The sequence below is a fragment of the Medicago sativa genome, chromosome 2 (genome assembly GCF_051527215.1).
Source record: "Medicago sativa cultivar Bolivia chromosome 2, Bolivia_mono, whole genome shotgun sequence".
Lineage (NCBI taxonomy): Eukaryota > Viridiplantae > Streptophyta > Magnoliopsida > Fabales > Fabaceae > Medicago > Medicago sativa.
This window is the reverse complement of record NC_140750.1, coordinates 60,625,809-60,635,200: the sequence shown is the minus strand read 5'-3', so window position 1 is coordinate 60,635,200 and position 9,392 is coordinate 60,625,809. Positions and strand designations below refer to the sequence as shown.

The following is a 9,392-nucleotide window of genomic DNA, read 5'->3' as shown; positions in this document are numbered from 1 at the left end:
TTCGATTCAATAAGGCTAGGCCACTTTATGCCCTTATTAGTGAAAGAAAAAGGGTCAAAAACGAGTGAAATCCGTAAATTCACAAGGAAATTCACTTAACCCCCATTTTGGCCGTTTTTGAAAATTTTATAATATACCATGGAAGTCGTAGATATGCTTGTTAGATTTCCTAGGAACAATTACATGCTTCGATTCAATAAGGCTAGGCGACTTTATGCCCTTTTTTGTGAAAGAAAAAGGGTCAAAAACGAGTGAAATCCGTAAATTAACAAGGAAATTCACTTAACCCCCATTTAGGCCGTTTTTGAAAATTTTAAAATAAACCATGGAAGTTATAGATATGCTTGATAGATTTCCTAGGAACTATTACATGCTTCGATTCAATAAGGCTAGGCCACGTTATTCCCTTTTTAGTGATAGAAAAAGGGTTAAAAACGAGTAAAATCCGTAAACTAACAAGGAAATTCACTTAACCCCAACTTCTGCTGTTTTTGAAAACTCTAATATCAACCATGGAAGTCGTAGATATGCTAGTTAGATTTCCTAGGAACTATGACATGCTTCGATTCAATAAGGCTAGGTCACTTTATGCCCTTATTAGTGAAAGAAAAAGGGTCAAAAACGAGTGAAATCCGTAACTTAACAAGGAAATTCACTTAACCCCCACTTCGGCCGTTTTTGAAAACTCTAAAATCAACCATGGAAGTCGTAGATATACTTATTAGATTTCCTAGGAACTATTACATGCTTCGATTCAATAAGGCTAGGCCACTTTATGCCCTTTTTAGTGAAAGAAAAAGGGTCAAAAAGAGTAAAATCGGTAAATTAACAAGAAAATTCACTTAACCCCCATTTTGGCCGTTTTTGAAAATTTTAAAATATACCATGGAAGTCATAGATATGCTTGTTAGATTTCCTAGGAACTATTACATGCTTCGATTCAATAAGGCTGGGCCACTTTATGCCCTTTTTAGTGAATGAAAAAGGGTCAAAAACGATTAAAATACGTAAATTAACAAGGAAATTCAATTAACCCCCATTTCGGCCGTTTTTGAAAACACTAAAATCAACCATGGGAGTAGTAGATATGCTAGTTAGATTTTCTAGGAACAATTACATGCTTCGATTCAATAAGGCTAGGCAACTTTATGCCCTTTTTTGTGAAAGAAAAAGGGTCAAAAACGAGTGAAATCCGTAAATTAACAAGGAAATTCACTTAACCCCCATTTAGGCCGTTTTTGAAAATTTTAAAATAAACCATGGAAGGTGTCGATATGCTTCATAGATTTCCTAGGAACTATTACATGCTTTGATTCAATAAGGCTAGGCCACTTTATGCCCTTTTTTGTGAATGAAAAAGGGTCAAAAACGAGTAAAATCCGTAAATTAACAAGGAAATTCACTTAACCCCCATTTAGGCCGTTTTTGAAAATTTTAAAATAAACCCTGGAAGTTATAGATATGCTTGATAGATTTCCTAGGAACTATTACATGCTTCGATTCAATAAGGCTAGGCCACGTTATTCCCTTTTTAGTGAAAGAAAAAGGGTTAAAAACGAGTAAAATGCGTAAATTAACAAGGAAATTCACTTAACCCCCACTTCGGCTGTTTTTGAAAACTCTAATATCAACCATGGTAGACGTAGATATGCTAGTTAGATTTCCTAGGAACTATTACATGCTTCGATTCAATAAGGCTACTACTACAAAATTGGGAAAATATAGCGCCTCATAAATAGCGCTTTTAACATAAAGCGCTATAAATTAAAACATGGAGGTCTTAGCTAGCGCTTTTTTGAAAAAGCGCTATCTATCATTTTAAGTATATATAGCGCTTTGTATTGAAAGCGTCAGTATAGGCTAAATAAAAATAATAGTTATTTAAATAAAAAACATGATTAATCGTATATGGCACTTTTTATGAAAAGCGCTATATATAAATCAACCTTAAATAGCGCTTATAGGTTAAAAAAAAGCGCTATTGTATGCTTGAGAAAGATAGCGCTTATAGGTTAAAAAAAGCGTCATTTTATTAACTGATTTAATTTACATTAACTAACAGGTCCCCTGTTCGATCCCCTGCATAGCATATTTCAAATATTTTTTGAATTTTTATGAAAAATGGATTGCATCTTTCAAAAAAAAAAAAATGAAAAATGGATTGCAGTAACAAAGCACACCTTTTTTATTAACTGATTTAATTTACATTAACTAACAGGTCCCCTGTTCGATCCCCTGCATAGCATATTTCAAATATTTTTTGAATTTTTATGAAAAATGGATTGCATCTTTCAAAAAAAAAAAAAATGAAAAATGGATTGCAGTAACAAAGCACACCTTTTTTTTAAAAAAAAAAAATTTGGTACAAACCTTTTTTAATTCTTTTATCATATATATAACAAACCTTTGTTATGTATATTATATATAACAAACTAAATCTAAACTTTAAAAAAAAAAAAAACAAATCTAAACTTTTTCCCGAAAAACAAATCCAAACTAAAAAAACAAATCAAATGTCCTGGTCCCACTAAATCCTACTTTTCCATAAATCCTACTTTGCACGTTGCGTTTTTTGTTTTTTTATTTATATTTGAAAAAAAAAACGCTTTATACACTAACAACAAAGCGTAACTTCTTTTTGTTATATACTCAAAAGTAACAAAGAATCCCAATTTTAATGGTGTTATATACTCAAAAGTAACAAAGAATCCCAATTTTAATGGAAATCCCTATTTTAATGCATCCTAAAGATAAAATAAAAACTATAACATAATTTTCATGAAGTTTGCGTTTTTTGTTTTTTTATTTATATTTGAAAAAAAAATGCTTTTTTTTGTTACACAAAAAAAAAAGCTTTATACACTAACAACAAAGCGTAACTTCTTTTTGTTATATACTCAAAAGTAACAAAGAATCCCAATTTTAATGGAAATCCCTATTTTAATGCATCCTAAAGATAAAATAAAAACTATAGCATAATTTTCATTAAACGTATTTTTTAAAGCAATTAACAACATAACCCAAAACTACTTTACTCAAAACTTTCATTAGATCGTGTGCAGGAAATTCAGTCCAGAACCACCACCTCTATTGATTCATTCATCACCAACCACCTATATCTATCAATTCATTCATCACCATCACTCGCTTCCTTCGATCTATTCCAAAACCATAATCGTCTCTTTCGATTCATTCCAGAACAACCACCTCTATCTCACTCTTAATTGCGGTGCATCATATCGTCACTACCGTCGACCGGTTACAGCTTTTTCAATACTCAATTCTTCATCTCAGGTACCATCTTCATTCTTTCCTTACCTCAATTTAACTCAAATATTCTTTAATTTTTTCATATTTTCATCTGGATATTTTAGGTTTTCAAGGTTCAAACTAAATTTAAGACTTCACTGTTAGTGATTAGGATGAATTTGACAATCGAAAATTCAAAATTTTTGTTTGATGAATAATTACTGAAATTTGACAATTGTTTATTAAAGATTTTGGGTTTAATTAAACTCTACACAACTAGTATGATGAATAATTTTTCTTTTGGTTCAATTTTTTATATATATATATAAACAATAACACTTTTTGTGTGTGACTAGAATTATTTTCTAATAAACTAATTGAATGATGTGATAATATGATATACACTATGCATATGCCTTTTGTATAACCTACTAATCAATTCCATAATCATCCATCGTGACTTCTACATGGCATACCAAATAAACTAACTTATACAATTACTTATTATTTTATTTTTTTGTAGTGTCCTTGCCAAGAAAATGGTATAGATTGCGGGTACTTTGTGATGAGGTTTATGAAAGATATTCTCATTTCAAAACTAAATGAGATTCCAAAGTTGGTATGTTTTTTTATATTAAAGTATAATATCTATGTATAATTAAGTTTATTAAATAACATGGTTATTTTTAATGTTATAATATATACAGTACATTGATGGTTTCAAGTGTGTGACATACTCAAAAGATAAACTAATAGAAATCTAAGAAGAATGGTGTCGGTTCATGATCAGCCTAAAAGTTATATGATTTTTTTTATAATAAGGTGAGTTTAATGTTTCTAAATATATTTGCTAGAAGTGGTACGTAGTTGTTTTAATTTATAATCTTGCTTTGATTTCTACTCATGATCAGTAGTACTTTGAATTTATCTCTAATATAATATAGTGTTATTGCTTAATGGCGTTTTCTGGTATATATTCAGGTGGAGGAGAGTGAACGAAATTTGGAAATGAATGATGATTTGCGTGCTTGTTTTGGATAAAAATGTTGAGAAGACCAAGAAGATAGATGAAGACTGCATGATACCATAGAAGATATTGATCTTTATGTCAACTAATTAGTTGTAACTCTTAGAGATATCGATGTTACCATATTAGAGGCTATACATTTCTGACTTTTATGCTATATATACATACATTTTTTATGATATGGTTATGTTTTATTCGATAAATAATAGTCTCAATTATAATGTGCCTAAATTATATACATTTCCCTTTAAATTTCAGACTTTATATATATATATATATATATATATATATATATATATTACTTTAAATTAATAAAAAAAATGCTATCTGGAAAGGAATTTTTTTTGACAAAAATAAAATAAAATAAATGCTTTTCCTAGCGCTTTTTTTCCTTTATAAAGCGTTATCTAAACCTATTGTTACATAGCGCTTTTAAAACAAAAACGCTGTTTTTAAACTTGTCTTAGATGACGTTTATTTTTGAAAGCGCTGTCTAAGGATAACCTTTGCTAGCACTTTTTGACATAAAGCGCTATATAAACCCTGCTATAGCTAGCGCTTTATACAGAAAAAAAGCGCTATATTACCTTTACCAGCGCCATTTACAATAGCGCTTCAAAAGCGCTACCTAAAGCCAAAAAAAAGCGCTATATAAGCCCATTTTTGTAGTAGTTTATGCCCTTATTAGTGAAAGAAAAAGGGTCAAAAACGAGTGAAATCCGTAAATTCACAAGGAAATTCACTTAACCCCCATTTTGGCCGTTTTTGAAAATTTTATAATATACCATGGAAGTCGTAGATATGCTTGTTAGATTTCCTAGGAACAATTACATGCTTCGATTCAATAAGGCTAGGCGACTTTATGCCCTTTTTTGTGAAAGAAAAAGGGTCAAAAACGAGTGAAATCCGTAAATTAACAAGGAAATTCACTTAACCCCCATTTAGGCCGTTTTTGAAAATTTTAAAATAAACCATGGAAGTTATAGATATGCTTGATAGATTTCCTAGGAACTATTACATGCTTCGATTCAATAAGGCTAGGCCACGTTATTCCCTTTTTAGTGATAGAAAAAGGGTTAAAAACGAGTAAAATCCGTAAACTAACAAGGAAATTCACTTAACCCTAACTTCGGCTGTTTTTGAAAACTCTAATATCAACCATGGAAGTCGTAGATATGCTAGTTAGATTTCCTAGGAACTATGACATGCTTCGATTCAATAAGGCTAGGTCACTTTATGCCCTTATTAGTGAAAGAAAAAGGGTCAAAAACGAGTGAAATCCGTAAATTAACAAGGAAATTCACTTAATTCCCATTTTGGCCGTTTTTGAAAATTTTAAAATAAACCATGGAAGTCGTAGATATGCTTATTAGATTTCCTAGGAACTATTACATGCTTTGATTCAATAAGGCTAGGCCACTTTATGCCCTTTTTTGTGAATGAAAAAGGGTCAAAAACGAGTAAAATCGGTAAATTAACAAGGAAATTCACTTAACCGCCATTTTGGCCGTTTTTTAAAATTTTAAAATATACCATGGAAGCCGTAGATATGCTTGTTAGATTTCCAAGGAACTATTACACGCTTCGATTAAATAAGGCTAGGCCACTTTATTCCCTTTTTAGTGAAAGAAAAAGGGTCAAAAACGAGTGAAATCCGTAAATTAGCAAGGAAATTCACTTAACCCCCACTTCGGCCGTTTTTGAAAACTCTAAAATCAACCATGGAAGTCGTAGATATGCTTATTAGATTTCCTAGGAACTATTACATGCTTCGATTCAATAAGGCTAGGCCACTTTATGCCCTTTTTAGTGAAAGAAAAAGGGTCAAAAAGAGTAAAATCGGTAAATTAACAAGAAAATTCACTTAACCCCCATTTTGGCCGTTTTTGAAAATTTTAAAATATACCATGGAAGTCATAGATATGCTTGTTAGATTTCCTAGGAACTATTACATGCTTCGATTCAATAAGGCTGGGCCACTTTATGCCCTTTTTAGTGAATGAAAAAGGGTCAAAAACGATTAAAATACGTAAATTAACAAGGAAATTCAATTAACCCCCATTTCGGCCGTTTTTGAAAACACTAAAATCAACCATGGGAGTAGTAGATATGCTAGTTAGATTTTCTAGGAACAATTACATGCTTCGATTCAATAAGGCTAGGCAACTTTATGCCCTTTTTTGTGAAAGAAAAAGGGTCAAAAACGAGTGAAATCCGTAAATTAACAAGGAAATTCACTTAACCCCCATTTAGGCCGTTTTTGAAAATTTTAAAATAAACCATGGAAGGTGTCGATATGCTTCATAGATTTCCTAGGAACTATTACATGCTTTGATTCAATAAGGCTAGGCCACTTTATGCCCTTTTTTGTGAATGAAAAAGGGTCAAAAACGAGTAAAATCCGTAAATTAACAAGGAAATTCACTTAACCCCCATTCAGGCCGTTTTTGAAAATTTTAAAATAAACCCTGGAAGTTATAGATATGCTTGATAGATTTCCTAGGAACTATTACATGCTTCGATTCAATAAGGCTAGGCCACGTTATTCCCTTTTTAGTGAAAGAAAAATGGTTAAAAACGAGTAAAATCCGTAAATTAACAAGGAAATTCACTTAACCCCCACTTCGGCTGTTTTTGAAAACTCTAATATCAACCATGGAAGACGTAGATATGCTAGTTAGATTTCCTAGGAACTATTACATGCTTCGATTCAATAAGGCTAGGCCACTTTATGCCCTTATTAGTGAAAGAAAAAGGGTCAAAAACGAGTGAAATCCGTAAATTAACAAGGAAATTCACTTAATTCCCATTTTGACCGTTTTTGAAAATTTTAAAATAAACCATGGAAGTCGCAGATATGCTTATTAGATTTCCTAGGAACTATTACATGCTTTGATTCAATAAGGCTAGGCCACTTTATGCCCTTTTTTGTGAATGAAAAAGGGTCAAAAACGAGTAAAATCGGTAAATTAACAAGGAAATTCACTTAACCCCCATTTCGGCCGTTTTTTAAAATTTTAAAATATACCATGGAAGCCGTAGATATGCTTGTTAGATTTCCTAGGAACTATTACACGCTTCGATTAAATAAGGCTAGGCCACTTTATTCCCTTTTTAGTGAAAGAAAAAGGGTCAAAAACGAGTGAAATCCGTAAATTAGCAAGGAAATTCACTTAACCCCCACTTCGGCCGTTTTTGAAAACTCTAAAATCAACCATGGAAGTCGTAGATATGCTTATTAGATTTCCTAGGAACTATTACATGCTTCGATTCAATAAGGCTAGGCCACTTTATGCCCTTTTTAGTGAAAGAAAAAGGGTCAAAAAGAGTAAAATCGGTAAATTAACAAGAAAATTCACTTAACCCCCATTTTGGCCGTTTTTGAAAATTTTAAAATATACCATGGAAGTCATAGATATGCTTGTTAGATTTCCTAGGAACTATTACATGCTTCGATTCAATAAGGCTGGGCCACTTTATGCCCTTTTTAGTGAATGAAAAAGGGTCAAAAACGATTAAAATACGTAAATTAACAAGGAAATTCAATTAACCCCCATTTCGGCCGTTTTTGAAAACACTAAAATCAACCATGGGAGTAGTAGATATGCTAGTTAGATTTCCTAGGAACTATTACATGCTTCGATTCAATAAGGCTGGGCCACTTTATGCCCTTTTTAGTGAATGAAAAAGGGTCAAAAACGATTAAAATACGTAAATTAACAAGGAAATTCAATTAACCCCCATTTCGGCCGTTTTTGAAAACACTAAAATCAACCATGGGAGTAGTAGATATGCTAGTTAGATTTTCTAGGAACAATTACATGCTTCGATTAAATAAGGCTAGGCCACTTTATTCCCTTTTTAGTGAAAGAAAAAGGGTCAAAACATGTGAAATCCGTAAATTAACAAGGAAATTCACTTAACCCCCACTTCAGCCGTTTTTGAAAACTCTAAAATCAACCATGGAAGTCGTAGATATGCTTATTAGATTTCCTATGAACTATTACATGCCTCGATTCAATAAGGCTAGGCCACGTTATGCCCTTTTTAGTGAAAGAAAAAGAGTCAAAAAGAGTAAAATCGGAAAATTAACAAGGAAATTCAATTAACCCCCATTTTGGCCGTTTTTGAAAATTTTAAAATATGCCATGGAAGCCGTAGATATGCTTCTTAGATTTCCTAGGAACTATTGCACGCTTCGATTTAATAAGGCTATGCCACGTTATGCCCTTTTTAGTGAAAGAAAAAGGGTTAAAAACGAGTGAAATCCGTAAATTAAAAAGGAAATTCACTTAACCCCCATTTCGGCCGTTTTTGAAAACTCTAGAATCAACCATGGAAGTCGTAGATATGATTGTTAGATTTCCTAGGAACTATTACATGCTTCGATTCAATAAGGCTAGGCCATTTTATGCCCTTATTAGTGAAAGAAAAAGGGTCAAAAACGAGTGAAATCCGTAAATTAACAAGGAAATTCACTTAACCCCCATTTTGGCCTTTTTGAAAATTTTAAAATATACCATGGAAGCCGTAGATATGCTTGTTAGATTTCCTTGGAACTATTACACGCTTCGATTAAATAAGGCTAGGCCACTTTATTCCCTTTTTAGTGAAAGAAAAAGGGTCAAAACATGTGAAATCCGTAAATTAACAAGGAAATTCACTTAACCCCCACTTCAGCCGTTTTTGAAAACTCTAAAATCAACCATGGAAGTCGTAGATATGCTTATTAGATTTCCTTTGAACTATTACATGCTTCGATTCAATAAGGCTAGGCCACATTATGCCCTTTTTAGTGAAAGAAAAAGAGTCAAAAAGAGTAAAATCGGTAAATTAACAAGGAAATTCACTTAACCCCCATTTTGGCCGTTTTTGAAAATTTTAAAATATGCCATGGAAGCCGTAGATATGCTTGTTAGATTTCCTAGGAACTATTACACGCTTCGATTCAATAAGGCTATGCCACGTTATGCCCTTTTTAGTGAAAGAAAAAGGGTTAAAAACGAGTGAAATCCGTAAATTAAAAAGGAAATTCACTTAACCCCCATTTCGGCCGTTTTTGAAAACTCTAGAATCAACCATGGAAGTCGTAGATATGATTGATAGATTTCCTAGG

At 32.2% G+C, this 9,392-nt stretch overlaps 1 long non-coding RNA gene across 1 annotated transcript; it reads left to right on the top strand.

Annotated features, from left to right (window-relative positions):
• The first annotated feature begins 3,186 nt into the window (after window positions 1-3,186).
• LOC146949353 (uncharacterized) lies at window positions 3,187-4,455 on the top strand. Its single transcript, XR_015025402.1, has 4 exons — window positions 3,187-3,294; window positions 3,773-3,868; window positions 3,957-4,071; window positions 4,231-4,455. It is a non-coding gene; the product is annotated as an uncharacterized LOC146949353 (long non-coding RNA).
• Window positions 4,456-9,392: the final 4,937 nt, after the last annotated feature.